At 41.6% G+C, this 18,307-nt stretch overlaps 1 protein-coding gene across 18 annotated transcripts in view; it reads right to left on the bottom strand.

Annotated features, from left to right (window-relative positions):
* The window catches only part of SULF1 (sulfatase 1), a 185,162-nt gene that overhangs the window by 120,215 nt on the left and 46,640 nt on the right, over positions 1-18,307 (bottom strand). For 8 of the 18 annotated variants that reach the window (XM_059861856.1, XM_059861839.1, XM_059861872.1 and 5 more), the window contains exons 1-2: positions 2,798-3,327; positions 1,447-1,539 (exon numbers count right to left, since the gene is read on the bottom strand). The exons of 2 other annotated variants lie outside the window; for them this stretch is intronic. The gene's annotated coding sequence lies outside the window, so the exon portion shown is untranslated. Of the gene's footprint in view, positions 1-1,446; positions 1,540-2,797; positions 3,342-17,715; positions 17,830-18,307 lie in introns of those variants that run through there. 8 more of the 18 variants (XM_059861863.1, XM_059861915.1, XM_059861961.1 and 5 more) reach the window with 5 other exon arrangements.

Genomic DNA, 18,307 nt, shown 5'->3' with positions numbered 1-18,307 from the left:
TGGCTGGAAAACATTGCTCTACCTAACTGCTCAGAGCAGTGAGAGAAAAAAAACAAAACAGGGTGACACTTTGAAAACTCAATGAAGACAATAAGTGTATCCCACCTAATTTTCACTAGCTGGGGGAAAAAGAAACACACCAGCTTTTGTGCAGTGCAGGTTGCCTCACATCACAAACAGAGTTGATAGTACAGACATGCCTGGTATGTTCAGCATTCCATATCAAGCAAAGATGAATTAGCCGCAACAAAAATGTGTTACAGCTTTCATGCAGGAGTTTATGGATTTTTTTTTTGTACCTCTGGAATTTTTTACCTTGAGCGTATCATGGAACTTGTACTGTCTCAGATCTTTTCCTTAGATTATTTTTATCTCACTGTGAGGAACATCTTTGTGAGCTCTGAACACTTTTACAGCTGCTAGGATGCTAATGGGAACTTCATGTGTGTACCCAGCACAAGTGCTCTCAGGAAAAAAAAAAGCCAATGTCAAAGGAAGGTATGTAGAAGTCACCATAAATATGTCTTTGAATGTTTACCATCTGGAACAGTAGATTACGTTTTGACAAGAAGCTGGACTGCCCCGTGGGCATTGTCTTTTAAACAGCCCCATCATTATGAAGGAAGGAAAAACATGATTTGCTGTTTCTAGTTTCTCAGCAAGATTTTCTGGCAGTGCTAGAGAAACTAGTTTGTTTTTTTTCCCCCTAGTAAAACAATGACAAGTTGGGCATGTGTAATTAGCTATGCACTTTCTTTAAAAATATGGTTTCTTGTAGATCATCTGATCTGTGATACCCACAAAGAGGGATAGGTTTCAGCTAGGCAGTGACAGCATCAGGCTCTGCAGCTCACAGTGCTGCACCTCAGCTTTGCTGAAGTCTGAACCTCTGTGTGCTGAAGCTGGCATACTGAGCTTCTCACAGGACACACTGGGAGAAAGAGGAGAAATCCAATATACAAGACTTGTACGTGGAGCTATAATGAGGTTTTCCTTTGGTTTTGTTTTTCATTTTAAGCTTGTAAAAGTTTCCATCACTTTTTACAATGAGAAAGTGTATACTGAGAGAAAAAACCAAAATGGTCAAATTTATTCACATAAATCTTGGTCTGGTTGCGCAGTGATTTTTGGGATTTAGCTAATTCTCTGTTTCAAATTGCTGTGGATGACTTCTGAGGACACATTCATACTAAAGAGTGTGTTTGAAAGTACAAGCTGAGAACAACCTATAAAGAGGCCAAATAGTCTGTTCAAGGAAAAAAGTTAACAAAAAAGTTGGTTTGAGGCAAAAATATATGTGCAACATGAAACATGGGTTTATGGGCATCGTTACACTGTTGAATACCAAAATCACAAAGCACCAGCTATAAATCCCCTTGCTCAGCCTACAAAACAGATCTTATTTCAGAACACATTAGATACAGTATTATATATAGAATATCTCACCTGTAAGTGGTGAGGACAGTGTTAGATTTCTTTCACAAGTAGGAGGCCAATAATTCATAAGCACCAGAGGTATGTGACAGTTACTGTGAAGAACTGTTAAGGTGCAAAAGAAGCAAATAATATTGTTACTCTGCACAGGAAAGCAGCATATATATACAGCAAATTTTAAACTAAACAACTCCAAACCAAATAAAAGGAAAAATAATCCATCCTCTAATTTCTCCATCTAGATAATTTAGAATAAAACAATGAAAACATCTTTTTTGATAAGCTAACATACTGTAATTAGTGATAACATTTCTGATTTAGTTAATTTGCTGGGCTTCCCACGCTCCAGACATCAATGAACTTAATAGCGGAATTAAATGAAAATGATAGCAGAGTACTTCCATAACTAATTTCTAATTATATTTCTGCCCCCCTTCCTTCCTAAACATAAATCTTTGCCTACGTCTAATTAACACTTCAGATTGCTAGTTTAGAATCTATAAATATAGCAAGTCTTTAATGATCCATTATAGTGATGCTACTTAGTTTTCAATGACTTGTAAAACTTTCACAAACAGATCTGCAAATGAATTACATCCATCTGCTCTGCTGCAGCTGCAAGAGCAGCATTACATTGCACCCTGCTTTTCCCTACTTTCCTGATTTTCTCTTAACTTTATGCCCATGTGTAAGCCAAACCATCTCGATGCCGATTGTCAGGAGCCCAGGCAGGTCTCCGTAAAGGAGTCTTCAAACTTTACGGACATCGCCAACGCGCTTTCAAAACATTCTGGTTTGCCTCCCAGCTGAGCCCCAGACAGGCTGCACGCTGCTGAAGCATCCTGCTCAAAACCTAGGAAATTCTCCGCCGCGGTGCCTTCTCCCGCCCGAGCACGCCGTTTCCACGGCTCTGGCGGAGCACGGAGGCGTTCGCCCCCGCAGACAGAGCACGCACCGTGCCCGGCCCCGCTGCCCCGCACCGCCCCGGGCACACACGTGTGCGCCCGGCGGAGAGCGCTGCCTGCGGGGGGAGCAGAGCAGGCTCCCGCAGGGCTGGGACACACCGCGCCAGGGGAGATTTCCCAATCTACACCTCCGAAAGCGTGACCTTAGCGGCTTTAAGAGTGCTAGCTCTATGAAGACAGCCAAGCATCAGGCTGTGCTCGCTGTTATCTGTCAGCCGTACAATAGCAGCATTGATAAGGCAGCAGCAACTGGCTTTGACAAGTGTGCTGTGCTAGCATTCCTCTGAAAACCGTGAAGGAAAAAAAGAGAGAAGGAGAGCGAGAGCGAGAGAGAGAGAGAGAGAGAGAGAGAGAGAGAGAGAGAGAGAGAGAAAAGCATGAGGTGCCTTTTACTTTACCTGAACAAAGTGTGCGGGTTTATTTTTCCCTCTGAGCTGCTGGAAACGATTCTTCCCGTTTCTCCCCCAGAGCTAGGTATTTCTTCTTTTGCTTGCAGCTCACACTTGGGGAAGACCACACAGCTCCAGCAAGGCTGCCTCTCTCCCCTAATCCCCACTCGAGTGTGATGACACACACTAACCCCAACCATCTGTTGAAACACGTCCTCAAGCACTCAGCACAGTGGTGTGTCAAGACGGGCTGCCCAATCCAATCGCTGGGGTTGGGTGGCTCTTAAGGAGCTGGAGGCAGAGACAAGGGCAGAAACTATAAGGCTGAGAACTCTTTAGCAAAGTAACCTGAGATTTTGAGAAAGCGCTGCTATTGAAAAAAGGAGCAGAAGGGGGAGGTACTCGCGGGAAGGTAGAGGGAGTGGATTAGTCTGGTGGCCAGTTGTGTAACTTCTCACAACTCCCTGTATTCCCAAGGGACCACTGGGACCCCTTCGCAGTGCGATGCACAGAAGCACAAGAGCAACACTAAAATGTTTTTGTGGTGGGTCTGTTGAGGGCAATCTCCTCCGAGAGATGCTTTTCTAAAAGAGATAAATGATGCAGTTTGAAATCCTGATAAAGTGCTACTGCGGGAGTCGTTTGCCTGGCGATGTGACATCTGCATCCCGAAATCCCAGCTCTTTACCGTGCCGCGGTTACCCCGCGGCTGCTTCCAGCCTTCCTGGGAGAACGGCGGAGAGTGGCTAGAGGAAAACCGGGCTGGGGGGCGAGGCGGGGAGAAGAGGGAATATCCGAAGAGCAAATATTTCTGCTTCTGCACTCAGACATCTACGAGTCCTTCCGCGGAGCCCGCGCCTCCCGGGAGGCGGGCTGGCCGCCCCCGCTCCCCGTGCGGCTCGGTGGCCCAGCGGCGCTCGCTGCCCGCCCGCCCGCCCGCCCTCGGCGGCTGCAGCGGCCGCTCCGCGCCCGCGGCGCTGCTGGGACAGCTCCGGCCCCGCTCGGCCCCGCTCGGCCCCCCGGCCCCGACTGCCGCCCCCCGGCCGGGAAGCTGCCACCAGCCTGTTGCTTCCCCGCTTCCCACCCGCTTCCGCCACCGCCGCGCAGCGTCCTGCGGGATGCGGCCGCAGTTTGGGGAGCGCTGCCCTTCCCCTGGGGAGCCGTCACCGCCCCAGTCGGGGCTGGGGGCTCTGGGCAGTGCCGTGGCAAGCCCGGGCTGTGGCTAGTCTGTACGGCAGTTTCACTTTGCAACAAAGCAAACATTATCACACCTTCCTCCATCTCAGGGTCACTGCCAGGAAAAATCCACTAATTTACAGAAGATGTCCGGGAAGGATAGATAAGGGACACAGAAAAGCTGCTAAGTGCCAAAGAAACAGTTCTTTCCTTTCCCCTCCCTGTAATAGGATAGCGTGGAAGAGAGACTTAGAATCTCAAGGGTTTTTACCTCATTACCAAGTGCCTGATTTGACACTTGCATTAAATCTACATTTCACATTATGACAGATGTTGTGTTTTCTTTGAACTGAAAGGGAAGGACGCTGTTTTGGCATTAAAAGTTACTCTGAAAGTGTTAACATCCAACTTGAAGAAAGGTTTGCAATTGTGAAAAGACACTCTGCCCAGCTATATGAAAGCCATATGAGAGTCTTGAAATGTTGATTTGGCTTACTTGTTCTTTAATACCTTACACAAGGCTGTTTCTGAATGACTAGTGGCAAAGTGAGTACTTAATAAAATGTGAGATTCAAGAGCTGGGGTCTGAGCCCAGATAGCTGTTAGCAAAGCTGACCTGGAAAAGAAAGAAAAAATAAGAAATTGTAGTCACAACTGTATTTGCTTAAATTCTTCCCCAAAGTGATGATACAGTGTCTGTTTCAGCCTATTACTCTGAAACTGCTATCACAGATGTTTGGTATCCACTAAAACACTACTCCCTAATCTGCTAATTCTAGATAAATAAACAGCTGAATAATATTTTAAACAATAATATGCGGTGAAGTGGAGATGCAACTACTGTCCCTGGGGTATTGTAAGATTCTTAATGTTGCCAATTATATCTTCAGGGCAAGGGTTTGGTTTGATTTTGTTTCATTCTAGCAGACTGTGATCTGTAAACAGGCTGGATATCCTTACATACCCAAAAAGCCCTGGAGCCTTTATTGAGCTCATTTGCATTTTCTTTAGCTCTACTTCTTACTAGTATTGTACAGTAACTGCATTAAAAATCTACAGTGATCAAAGATGTGGAATATCAAAAAGTCCCTCAATTGTGCTGCATCGTCCTGTGTCCTGACTCACTTTCTAAAATGCACCTCACCTCACAGATGCTCTATGTTTATATTGGTCAGATGAAAGGAAAATTCAGCAGGGTTCAACCTCTAACCAACATGAATGACAGTTATGTGCATACAATTATTTTATGTTGTGATGTGGTAAAAGCTTATCCAATATCGTTTATTATATCTGAGTATAAATATACATAAGCAAGTTAGTGAGCATTTGTGTGATGCACAGGCCGAGATCTGTTGTTTTTTTAGGCCTGTGTAAGTCAGGGATGCCTCTGCTGATGCCTGTCAAATCACAATACTGTAAAACTGACATGTTTAAAAGGTCCCCTAATTTAGTGTTCTGTATACAGAGACACACACCCCCCCACATTTCTCTTCATAGACTCTGCCATGACTTGAAATACAAATTTTTGTCTCTATTTGCCCTCAAACATCACGCATGACCATGTTTTCACTTAAAAGCTACTGCTGATGTTGCAGGATAATTTAACTGCTACTCGTGTGACTACAGCCAGTTTTAGTTTGCTGTGACAGCTCATAACAGACTTTTCCATCACTTCTCCTCTATGCACACTGCCATCTGCAAAGAGTTTATGTTTAAAGGCTGAAATGAAAGCTGCACTGAAGAGCCATACTCAAAATGCTGTTAAAATTATGCATCATAAAACAGGTTCTCAAGTTGACTGTCAAACCTTTGAACTCTTGCTAAGTTCAGGCTGCCCCCACTCACATAAGACTTGTAGCAAAGTGAATGATGCTTTATGCAAATATCTCAAGACAATCCTAATATGCAAGATTAATTGTAGGTAATTGTGATATTGAGAAATAGTCACTCCTGTTTTGTTCCCACAGATAACATGTCCCTCACATAGTAAGTAGTTCCAATTGGTTTCCATGGTAGCCAACAGCATCTTTAAGCCAGGGCACTGAGGTTCACTCTGTGTTGCCTAGACTTTAACTCACCACCTTTCCTCCAGCACAGATGGCCTTGGCAGTTTTGTGTGTCGATGTGGAACATAAGCACATGAGCACACACGTGCACCTCTGCTCAAGAACCTCATGGAATTCTCAACTCTGGCATTTTCAGCTCTCAAAAATAATCAAAGGGGATTTTTCATGATTCCTGCAGCAACCTCAGTCTATCTCTCTTGGCAATATGAAGGGAAGATGACTTTTTGCTTGCTTGAATAATTTTATGTCTACGCTGGATTCAATTATGTTTGAAGAGTTTATATAGGAACAGAAGAGGTTCTAGAACATGACTATAAATCTACAGACAAGTTTACTGTTAAATTCTAGCTTGAAATGCATGCTCATGCCTGAATAACATGCTCATGCTCCTGTTGAGTTTCAATGATATCTTGTCAAAAGTGACATATAATAAAAAAGCCTTGGAATCCTGAATTGCAAAGAAAAGATAAATAATTAAAAACCAATGTTTCTTTCTAGAGATCCCAGCAAATAGCAGGTTCCAAGAAGCACAGGAAGATGTGTTTCTTCATGAGGAGCACAGTGAAACCTTGGAGCTACTTGCTGCAGGATGCAGTGGGGATAAAAATGACATGTATTCAAGTGTTTGGAAAAGTTCATGGAAAAAAAAATTACTCACAGCAATTAAATACAAATATATAACTTCTGGTACAGGGAATCCCTGAATCACCTGGAGTGGATCCTGGACAAATATTCTGTGCTTGTCCTATTCTTACACTTTACCCCAAGCATCCACTATTTTCCACTGCAGGAGGGTGCCAAGCCTAGCATACCCATGACTAGTGTGGCACAGCTGCTCTTTCTTTCTTAAAGTATTTGGCAGTTTGGGGGCCTCATGGTGGGTAGTATAAGAGAGATCAATTCCTTTTAAGAACTTCAGCCAAGATTTTTAGAGGTTGGCTCATAAATGCATGTTCAGGAGCCTTAGTAAAAGAGGTCTGATCAAAAGTATTGAGTATACAGCAGCTGCTGGTGAAGCCAGCATTTCATTTTCTTTTTCTCCATATGTAGGCATTCCAAAGTCAGACATAGGCTCATGTAGAATTTGTGAGCTAAATCCCAAACTATATTCTGTGCAAAAGTCTGCTCAACTGTTTCTTAACCTGGAATCACCTAAATTTCAGAAACACATGGACTTTTAGAAGCATTTCCTCTGTGCTGAAAGCCCAGCGCAGTGCAAGACTCAGGAGTCAGCCACCCCTTCACTACAGTTGTCTGAATTGCTTCAGTGGGCTCTCAGAACTCATCTGCCAGACTTGGAGGCATTTGAGTGGCATAGCTAAAGATCAAAAACCTGGCCAGAGGAAGAAGAAATAAATAACTTTTAGGGCATGCAACCATATACCCGCTGGGTAGCTTTCTTCTCACTGCTCCTCCTCAAACTGGTTCACCTGAACAAAATATTCCAACAATGATTATTCTGTGTAAAAAACACAGTAGGGTTAATGTACAAAAAATATTGAGAAATTTGGTGAGTCACATACAGCACACATGAAAAAACAGAATTCTGTATCCCTGAACAATTTCCATATTTTCCGAGGAAATGTGCATAGGCCTATACAGGCTCTCTCTTAGTAGGAAACCATACATGTGCTAGCTACAAAAGGACTGCTTTAGAAATGCATTAAGGGCACAGTTCCAGAATCAGGATTACCTGCCTGTGCATAGCTCTTGTGGGATGGAAGGATATAGACTTCCATTTTTTAAGGAAGTTCTTCTGCCCTGCTCCATCTTCCCTGCAATGGAATCAGATGGAATGGAAGTTATACCCAGCTACGATCTGTCTTAGGACTGCAATACTAAAAACAGTTCCCCTGAGGGGTAACCAGAACAGAGGATAGAGTGCAGGTGAGACAGACAAAAGATCATAATTGACTCAATTCATCACAGGGCTTCACAATTTGTCAGACTGTTGTCATCACTATCACTTGCCTCCAGAAGGAGATTAATAGTTGAAGTAGTTGTCAGTCTCAAATTTGTGTTTCTTCACTTACACCTACTCTCAAAACACTGATTCTTTTTGGTTGCCATTTCTTCTAAGGTAACTCCCTCATTAGTGGTTGCATAGTAATTCCAAACAAGGTCACTGCAATTAAAAGGTACATGTCTTACCCTAGCAGAAGAGCTGATTAGATTTTTCATAGCTAATTTTGGTTTTTTTTTTTTTTTAGTATCCCAGAATTAAATAAAGAAGACCAAAAAAAACCCCAACAAATGGAAACCCAGTATATTTGTCATGTCATTGTTAGGGAAAAAGAAAACAAAGCCAGCAAAAGTTTTTCCAAGCTAGAGCCTAATATGACGATTTAATGCACCAAGAAGCTGTGGTTCTTCCCTTCTCAGCTGCCAGCTGGCCACGAGTTTCAACTCCAGCACAGTAAACAAGTGATCACTGCGTCTGGGAAGAGCTCAACACACCAGACAGCTGGAGAATAGGGGCAAATATAGGCAGGAAAATCAGCAGATTTAACCAGTCTGCACAAGGTAGGTGATCCCATTCTCAGCAGTAGGGAGCACACCAAGGAGAGAGTATATATGGAGTCTATAAGGCTTTAAAAGTGTGAGAACTCAGAGAGCAACATGCTCTCAGAACTTGTGCTGACTTCACATTTTTGGACGGAGTTCAATTTCATTACTGAAAAAAATTTGAGGTAAACCATCCAATACTAAACAAAAATTGAAAAAATGCCAAAAATTTAGAAGCCAGAATGTTTCATAGCTTTTAACATTAAGTATTAGTAAAGTGATGAGCAGTGGTCATCTTTAAGTCCCTCCCTCTTACATAATTGTTATCTTTGCTCCTACTCAAAACTTTCAGCCTGAAAAAATTGCAATAACAAAGAATGAAGGATTTTGATGACTCCATGTTAAACTCACCAAAATCAGGAAAAGTTTAATTATGAAGGTTTAATATTACTCCTCCCCCTTTGAGCATACTTCTAATATTGCACATAATCAAGGTACCACTTGCCTAAAAAAACCAACAATGTTCAAGATGTTGTTCTGGACAGAGCGTGGGAATACACACAGTTTAACATACAGATTCATTTTTTTCCTAGAGAGTCAAGGAAGCAGCAGCCCCTGTAGCCCTTTTATTTTTATAATAACAAAGTATCAGCAAATCCCATAACAATTTAGGAAAACATTTCATTTAACCCTTTTGTGATCTCATCTCAGGCACAATGATGAGAATATTTGGGAGCAGAAAGAGCAGACACATTGCAGGAACAGCTATACCTCTGCGGACAGAAATTTTTGTATAGTAGCAAGGACCTTTCAGTCTCACTTCTGTTCTCACTGAGAAAGAGGCCAATATGCTTACCTTGCCTCACATATAATTAACTTTACAGTTACACCTGCTAAGACAATTAACCTCAAAGAAATTGGCATCTCATGTAAGGACATACAAATAAACAGGTAGGGCAATGCAGCCATAACAGCTGGCACACTCATTCAAGGCCCTCCTGATCATAAATCATGACATAGTCATAACACCTAAGGTAAGCACAACTAAAGTCATAATGGAGTTTTGTGTCACCCAAAGAATGGCAAAGCAGTATTCACTGCATGGAGAAAACTTGATCTTGATTCCAGCAAAAGTATTCTTAGCATTGTGTTGGGTATAACTATTACCCACTCCTGCCCATGGAAATGACTTAAATGACAATACCCAGCCCTAAAAAAGTATGTGTAGACATGTATAGGTAATGTAGATTAGTAGAATTAAATATATATGTATGTAAAACATATATATTTTTATGTGTATATAATTCTATATTTAAATTCTTGTCACTGGATCTAAATTAGGGAAATCATAGATTGAAAGCAAAATTAAACCATAATAATCCAGTATATTTAGAAACATGACATTTAGAGAACAATTCAAATGTAGCTACTCTAAAAAAAAAAAAAAAAGAAAAAGAAGGAAAAAGGAAGGAAAGTTGCCATGCCTATCCCACCAACCCAAGCCACTTGCCATTCTTTTTGTAGGTGCCAAAATCCTGCAAGTTCCTCATTCTACTGCCAAAACCTCTAATTCACCTCCTGAAAACATCTATGCCTCACATCTTGTGTCAGTAAAAAAGAAAAAAATAAAACAATAAAAAGAAATTAATTGTAGAGAAAACTGAAAAAGTGAGGACAGAGTGAAAAGTTAAATGTTATATTGATAAAGGCCAAGAGAGAGGAGTTAATGAGGGGTGGTAAGTTGCTGGAAGACATTATGATTATTTTGCAGGTCAGAACAATCATTCAAGATGCATAAAAATCCCAGTGTAGGTCCTGTATTGCTGTCACTGAGGGTGTTCAGTGCTAATGGAAAGAGAGTTCTCATTTCTTTCCAGGCAGAGCTAGTTGGACAGAGTGAGTGATACCATCTAAGGGTCCCAAGGTACAGCAGATTGTTCAGCTGTATTGACTAGTTGTAATTGTGCTCTCCAAAGGATAGGCAAAATTCAGTATTGTAGTAGTGGCAGAAGGATTTGGGGGAGGAAGGAAGGAAAAAGGCACTTTGTAGAACAAGAAGGTATAAGTCAAATTTCAGAAAGCAAAAGAGGCTGAGGGCATTCAAGCTCATTGGCAAGGAGTTGAAAGGTCTTCAAAGAAAGAGTAAAGGTTTGGAGGGGCTAGGAGAAGGTCCTAGGGGAACATCCATCCTTGATCCACCTCAAGGAGGTTTTCAAGAAAGTAAGAATTTGAAAAAAAAAGCAACATTGGGCTGTGGAGCCCGCTGGATGTGGCACTTCTGCAAGGCTGTGGCTCAGAAGACAGATTCCTGACCCTTTTGCTGGTCTGTTCCTCTCTGTACTTTCTCTTCAACTGTGTCTTCAACAGGAGGATCTTGTTCTTCATTCTCATGGATTTCTATCCTCCCTTTTCTCCCTCAGTACCCACCACTCTCCTCCACTGCCCTTTGGCACAGCAGCCACATTCCCTCTCTCTCCTTAGACAGTCCCATGGCACTTCCCAGACTGTGAGCACTAAAGGGCAAGGGACACAGGGGAGAGGAAAGGGTCAGGACTGAAAGAGACAGAACAGAATTCTGGCTGGAAAAGCACTTTCTGCTTCTGATGTCACCATGGGCCTGAGTACCCCTTCAGGCCTCCTTTGTCCCTCCCTGTCCATGCAAAACCTTCTACAGCAGCAAAGGAAAACTCCCAACAGATAGGCTCATCTTCATCTGCTGTCCTTAGGCTGACACTGACCCAAAATCTCCTGTCATGGCAAATGGAACTGTTATTTACTCTCAGTGGTAATTTAGGGCACTGAATCTTTTCCAAGCTTATGTCAGTAAAATTGAATTTTAGAGGGACTGGAGCAGGAAGTTGTACTATTTGCCTGGCTGGTTTACTTTGTTTTTATTTGAATTCCATATTCGGTTGAAGGGAGGGATAAATATTTTTCCACTTCATTTTGGTATCGATGAGTAGGAAGGCAGAACCTGGTTGGTTACATTAATGTAAAAGGCAGAGCTGTTCTTTCTTCTGCACTGTCCTAAGGGATTCAGAATATTTTTTATAGTTGGCTCATTTTCTTCCCAAGGCTGTACACATAGTTCTAAAAACAGGACAGAAATGCCATTTTGCAACTAGTTTCGAAACTTGTTTCTAATCTGCACTTTAATAAATCCAAGGCCTTCCTAACATTTTCTTCAAACTGGATGCTATCAGGGAGTCACTGAAAAATCAGAATTTGCAGAAGAACTGTAGTAAGGGCTGTTCTTTGGTGTACAGTCCAACAATTGTCTCCTCAGAGGTGGCTAGGAGCTATACTACAGCCGCAGGTTATGCAGCTTCCAAGGACAGGTTCACATCCAGCAAAAACCTCTGGCAGGAGCAATCCATTCTTTTCCCTAGCTCTGCTCACACGGTTCTTGTTCTTGCTGGCTCCTTTGTGTAAACAATGGCAGACCACTTTGGTGGTTTTTTGAGTGGCTAAATTTTACTCAGGTTTAATCAGACCACAAAGCTATGAAAATTATAGTGCTGACACAAGAAAGGGCACAGAGCCAAGGGAGAGAAAAAATAAGATTCATCTTCCTTCAGAGACAATCTCATCTTAAATGGGCTTAAGTTGATCTTAAAATCAAATTTTAAAACTCGCACAAACTGAAGATGAGTCAAACGGGAGAAACTTTACAATGGCCACCTCCTCTGGGATGGCACTAGGGACAGAAAGTGTTCTACTAATGTGCAGTTGTCCTACTATGGGATATGAGACCTGTTCCTCAGATGCTGAATTATTTCGAGAGGCAATCTTCAGATAACGGGCATTATTTTTAGGTTTTAGCCCTGATGCTATTTAAACCAGTCTCATCAACAATAAAAAAGTTTCTGTGGCATTGAGTTTGATTTCCTCATAATGATAGACTGAGATTAGAGTCTCTGCCATGCTTGTTGGAGACACGAGAAGCCTGACCTTTCTTGTCAGGAAGGCAGCCTGACACAGGAACTCCTTAAATAACCTTGCTTTTGCTGGAGGTGTATTCAGCCAAAGGGTGCCCTTTTGAAGACATCTTCTTTGGTTCTCAAGAAGGCCAAGATGGTATTTTCCAGATAAATTAATACAGAGGTTTTTATACCCACTTATAAGAGTTTTTAAACCTGATTACACCCACTGTGTGCTTTCATGACTTTGCTTCATAGGTGGTAAAATGGTCTACCTGAACTTTCTCACAAGAAAAAGGAACTATATTTTATATATATGTAAATATATGCATGTACGTATACACACCATGTTTTATTACATTTAAGACTTTTCCTATTAGTTGAGAGTCCCTGAGCAAAAGAAAAAGGCTTTTAACCTGTAGTTTTTCCAGAAGCAGCTGACAGCCTGACTAAGCTCTGTGCTTTTACAGCCTTTCCCTGCAGTGGGACCAAGCAGACAGATCATTTCACTGAAATAAATCATGCTTACCCTTCTACAAAAATTTCTTCCACACAAACCAATCCACAGCTAAGTTTTAAGACAGCAGTGCCTGAATTATAAGTAGCAATGTGATGGCTGATCAATAACTGTGTCACAGAACTAAAAAATAAAGATATGCCAACAAACAACTAATTGCAGATCTCTATCCCTGCCTGTCTTGTGCTGATGTGAAATCCCCCCAAGTGAAAGTGGTGGAGTGGAATTCACTGCCTAGTTTAGAAGCAATTTTGAGCTAGAGATCTGATCTGCTCTCTTGTGATCTTTCTTAGGAAAAAAAAAAAGAAGTATTTTATCACTGAGTGACAGTAATCATTGGCATATCATCAGGCCTTTTTTAAACCTCTCAATTTGTGGTGAATTACTTATTAAAATAAAAATTGGTCATTTTTACTGGGACAGCATAGTTTCCTGCAAATTTTTTTCCATTCAACTGTTATTCCCAAAATTAGCAAAACGTAAGGCAGTCTGTGTTAACTCTTTCTTATGCTAAACAGCCCTTGTTAGTTTAACAGAACAAAAGCTTTGATTGTAAGCCCAAATATGTGTGAGAATCTAGAGTCAAAGCACATTGGTGGCTTTTTTTTTTACTGAATGACTTGCTTTGGTGCAAGTTTCCAAATAAAGATTTAATTGCACCCACTTGCATCAATTACAATATCAAAGCACATAAGTTATAAAAACAGAAGGTGCGGACACAATGGCTATTTCAGAGTCTGTTTTGAAAACAGATTAGACAGAGTTATAATGATCATTTCTTCAAAAGAATTTAGAGATTATCAGAAAAAGAACAGACTGTGGATTTTAATTGAAAACTCACTCCAAATTCTTTGTATCCCTCTCTCCCAGCCTGGTCTCCTTCACAGCTTTTAACAAAATAGTTAATAAGTGGGTTTAACAGGGGGGATTTGAAACCTGGAGATAAATACAGTTGCAGTTCTTAATACCCAGTTCTTAATACTGCAGTGCCTGTGGTACCTTTGGGTGATCTCATTTCCTGCACTTACACTTTGACGTAACCACACTTAGCACCTGTACGTACAACTCAGCAATTCATTCCAGAAACCCAGACACTCTTCATGGGCCCCTTGGATTTGAGAACAGCTATCTGTACCTTTCCAAGGAGAAATCTCACTCACACACCCTTGAAAACCCTTTGTGGTTCTGAAATTTCACTTTCTCTTTCCAGAGAGTAAAAAAACAAGCAAAAATAAGAGAGCACCTTTTAATATTTTGAATATTAGTAATCTCAAAGACATTTGTTTAGATCATGGAAACCCCCTGGAAGGTGTTCTTGATGAACATTGTTTATGCTCATACAGTGCATATTAAAAAGAAGTGGTATCAGTGATGCTTTTGAGAAACAGGCCGACATTTCAGCCTCACCTAGCAAAACCAGAAGTGTTTAACTAGTATTACTTAATAGTTCTTAGATCAAGATATGAACACACGTAAGTTTCTCTACATGTTGATTGTTGCAGAGTCAGGAATATATTGAACAATATAGAAAATGTTGGTATTGTGATTGACAGAAGGTGCTCCTTTATGAAAATGATGTGTAAATTAAGTCACATCATGTTTTCTTATGCGGAGATTGTATTTTCTGAAGTTCTTTATTTACACAAGCAGAATGATGTTGCAGACATCCCAGGAAAGGCTCATCGTGTACCATGTTTTCCAAAGACTCATTGGAGATGAATTTGGATCATTTTGGCAGATCAAGAGTCACTGCAGAGAGTGCCTCCCTTTCCAAATTAAGCCTCACCTCTTGTCCATAGGGTGAGATCTGGACCAGTCTGATTCTTGCTAAACACACAGATTTGGTTTCTCAACTGTCCCCAGCCCCGTGCCAGGGCACACCAATGCTTTGCTGTCACAGTCCTTTCAGCTGCTTAGAAACTCTGTGTTGGCCTGGGGTCCCGCTTCTGGGGCACCCCAGTTCTATAAATGCAGAAGATATCCCCCATATACATATAGTACTCTTACTGAGTCTGCCTCTGCAAAAAATCTGTCCCAATGTTTTAGGAGACTGAACAAACCCTCTGGAAAAATTGTTGCCTCCCAAAGTTACTTGACTTCATGCTCTCCCTAAACTTTGAGCTGATTTTTATCCATTATTTCTGTCATTGCAAATTTCTCTGAGGGGATTAAGCATTTTAATCACACTGACATAAAAATATTCAGTGATATGTCCATTGCATAACTGATAATAAAAATTGAAATATTCTAAAAATATCAGCTAATTTAGAGTATCAAGGACACTTTCAAGGATACTGAAGGATTAGCAGTCAGAGCCAAAGATAGCCAGGTAGCCAATCCAAGCACATTAGAAAACCTTTCTGAAAAGTAAAATAGCATCGTGGTTTTACATCAGATTGTATTTCCATGCAGTTCTGTCACTGTCTTTTTTTATATAACAAGCAGTCTCGGAAACAACTTTAGCAATCACCTGCATCTCACAGAAGCACAAATGCTGGCCTGACAGGAGCTGGGATGGACGTGCTCCCTACAGTCCCTGTGGAGCTGCTTTGCATCCTCTAGCAGGCAGAGATGGCTGCCCTGGCACACAGCAGCAGCTGGCGTGGGATGAGCGTGGGGACACCTCTCACAGCAAAGCTGCTGCGGGACAGACAGGCAGGAAAACCTCTCGAGTGCATAGGGTTGGAACAGCGACGTGTTTTGTTCATGATAGACCTTGTCCCCAGTGACTTGAGTTTCAGGCAGAAGAATGTATCTCCCTATATAAACCTAATTCGCCTGCTGTCACAAAGAGGAAGTGTGCAGGGTGCCCCAGATAACAAGAGCCATGGTGGCATCTGGCAATTTCTCCTAACTTTGGTGCATGTCAAGGAGGCTAAATAGGTGTCAGAAGAAGGGTGGTGTGAAGAATGGGGTGTCTGACATGCTGGTGTGTCCCCCTCAGGGTTCATAAGCATGGGCCAGGCAAGTACCTCGCATCTAAATTTTCCACTGAGGTCACGACTTCTAATAGTTTCCCTTCACTTCCAGACTCTCCCCAAAGCATGTCACTATTGCTTCCTGGATTTCAGATGCAATGCTTTATCTCTGAAGAAAATAAACACACAGGGGAGAAGGACCCACTGTTTTAGAGACAGGGTGATTGAGGGTCTTGGAAACCTTTAAATAAAATAGCAGAGATCCTTCCAAATCGCCTGTTGGCTTTATTTACCTGGTATTCAGGGATGAGAGGTTTCAAAGTCAAATGACTGTAATGAGTCTTTAAAATCCATATTTGGGTAGATAAACAGATAGTGCTGAGCACTGCTGTTGTCTCCATCTTGTAAGTGATAAGTAAATGGCTTCCAGGAATTGAGCAGCCACTCACTCAGTAAACAAGTCAGTGGCTCTGGTGAATACAAATACAATGGAAGTTGGAGTTAGCTCTGGGAAAGACCCTGGCATAGAAGAGTCACACACTTTCTGCCTTTACATTTTAAAAATGAGCAGTAGAAACAGTGGTTTGTCCCATCCTCCTATCCTGTAATGCTTGATTTTGCCTTAAAAACATAGAACAAATTAAACTTAAAAGAAAATTATCTAAATTAATAAAGGTTATTGGCAGAAGAGGGAGAACATTTTTGGGCTCCAAGTTGAATAGAAATGAGCACAGAGACACTTTGCTAATCAAACTGTGCAGCTAACCTCAAAGGCTGTGAGGTGCTATGCTTAAAAAATGCATTTTAGAGGTTTCTCATTTAGGGACAAGCCCAGCAGGACAACACTGGTGTGCAGCCAGGAGATTACTCTGAAATCACACCAGAACTACACAGCAGAATTAGCATCACCGTCTCTGGGGAACAGCTCCCTTTTGGTCAAAGTATTTTACAGATAGATTGCCAGGAACTGAAATCCAGTGGAAGCAGCAGTTCCCAAACTAGGACTCACCCTCTCTCTGGGAAAGAAGGGGGGGGTATGAGAGATAATGTCTGTAGGCTGCAAACTGAGATGAGTGGCTGTAATCCTGAATGCTGGATGCTGAATGAGTTGGGGAGGAAAGGGGAGAGAAGGGTCATGAACGGTAGAACTCACTTGGGAGAGGGCCACAGGAAAAATAGTTTGGGAAATGCTGCAGCAGAAACCTTTTTTCCCCCCAAATCCCTCCTTTTCCATTGTTGCTTCCTTGAACAAAAGCAGCCCATGCAAAGACAAGGGCTTAAAACTAAAAGGCCTGACACATATTTCCTTGTCTCAGTATCAAATATCTCCTGTGATATTTACAATTCTTATACCATAAATAGAAATGCTTGCACACAGAGCTCATTTCCTGGTTTCTCAGAAAATGACATCCTCTTCCTTCTTGCCAGTTTCCCACATCTCTCTGTGCTTAATGCTGGTGGCCTGCTTTTCCCCACCATTGTACTGGTTCTCTTTTCCAGCAGCCACAGCCTCACATTCAGTAACCTTTGCCCTTCCATTTGATCAGAGCCAAAATGCCATCTTTAGAAAGCTAACGCACCAGAGAAAATGGAAATATGAAGCTGGGCTGCCCACCACGCAGGTTATCTTACCCTGTTTCCACTGAGGTTTATTTTTTGGAATACACCTGTTGATTTTAAATTCATGAAAGATTTTCTAAATGAACTGAAGCTTCTGAAGACTCAGGATCTCCTTAGGAACACAGCCCCTTTTAAAACTGAACCTCTATTAATGTGTTAAATTTGAGGCAGAACAGCTATTTACTGAAAAAGAATAGTACTTTACCTGCAGGTTTCTTTGAAGTCTTCTTGTCATTACTAGAAATTTCACTGAATTATCTTCCATCCCCCAAGTCAGCTTTCTGCTGACACAAGAGAGCTTCACCTTCTTTTTGATCCTACAAGTGAAGCCATGTGGAAATGATTGAGAGTGACGTCACAAGTTCAGCATTATGATTTAAATTTAGGATTGGGCAGAAGGAGGGGGAAAAAAAATTACACGCATTCATGATTACTGTGTTTGGGTCATTGAGATGCAAGCTTAAAAAAATAAGGTCTTGTCTCAGTGAATATGGAATGTACCATGGAATCTTTTAAAAGGAACTATTCTTTGCCTATACGTGTGTGTGTGTGTGTGTGTGTGTGTGTGTATATATATATATATATATATCCAAAACTTTGGCTTCTTCCTCACTCTTCTATTGTTTAAGTGACTTTTTGATTGCTGTCGTCAGTCCCAGCGGTAATAGCATTTCAGTGATGCTGCATGTAAATAAGTTATAAACTTTTCAGAAGGAGAAGTGTATGTTACCATAAGTTTCAGGCCTATTTTATCTTCACAAAATCCAGAGACTGAAAAACTCAAAACCACTGAGTTT

This window comes from Haemorhous mexicanus, chromosome 1 (assembly GCF_027477595.1).
Source record: "Haemorhous mexicanus isolate bHaeMex1 chromosome 1, bHaeMex1.pri, whole genome shotgun sequence".
Classification (NCBI taxonomy): domain Eukaryota; kingdom Metazoa; phylum Chordata; class Aves; order Passeriformes; family Fringillidae; genus Haemorhous; species Haemorhous mexicanus.
The sequence above is the reverse complement of the archived record's forward strand: the minus strand, read 5'-3'. Positions and strand labels throughout refer to the sequence as shown.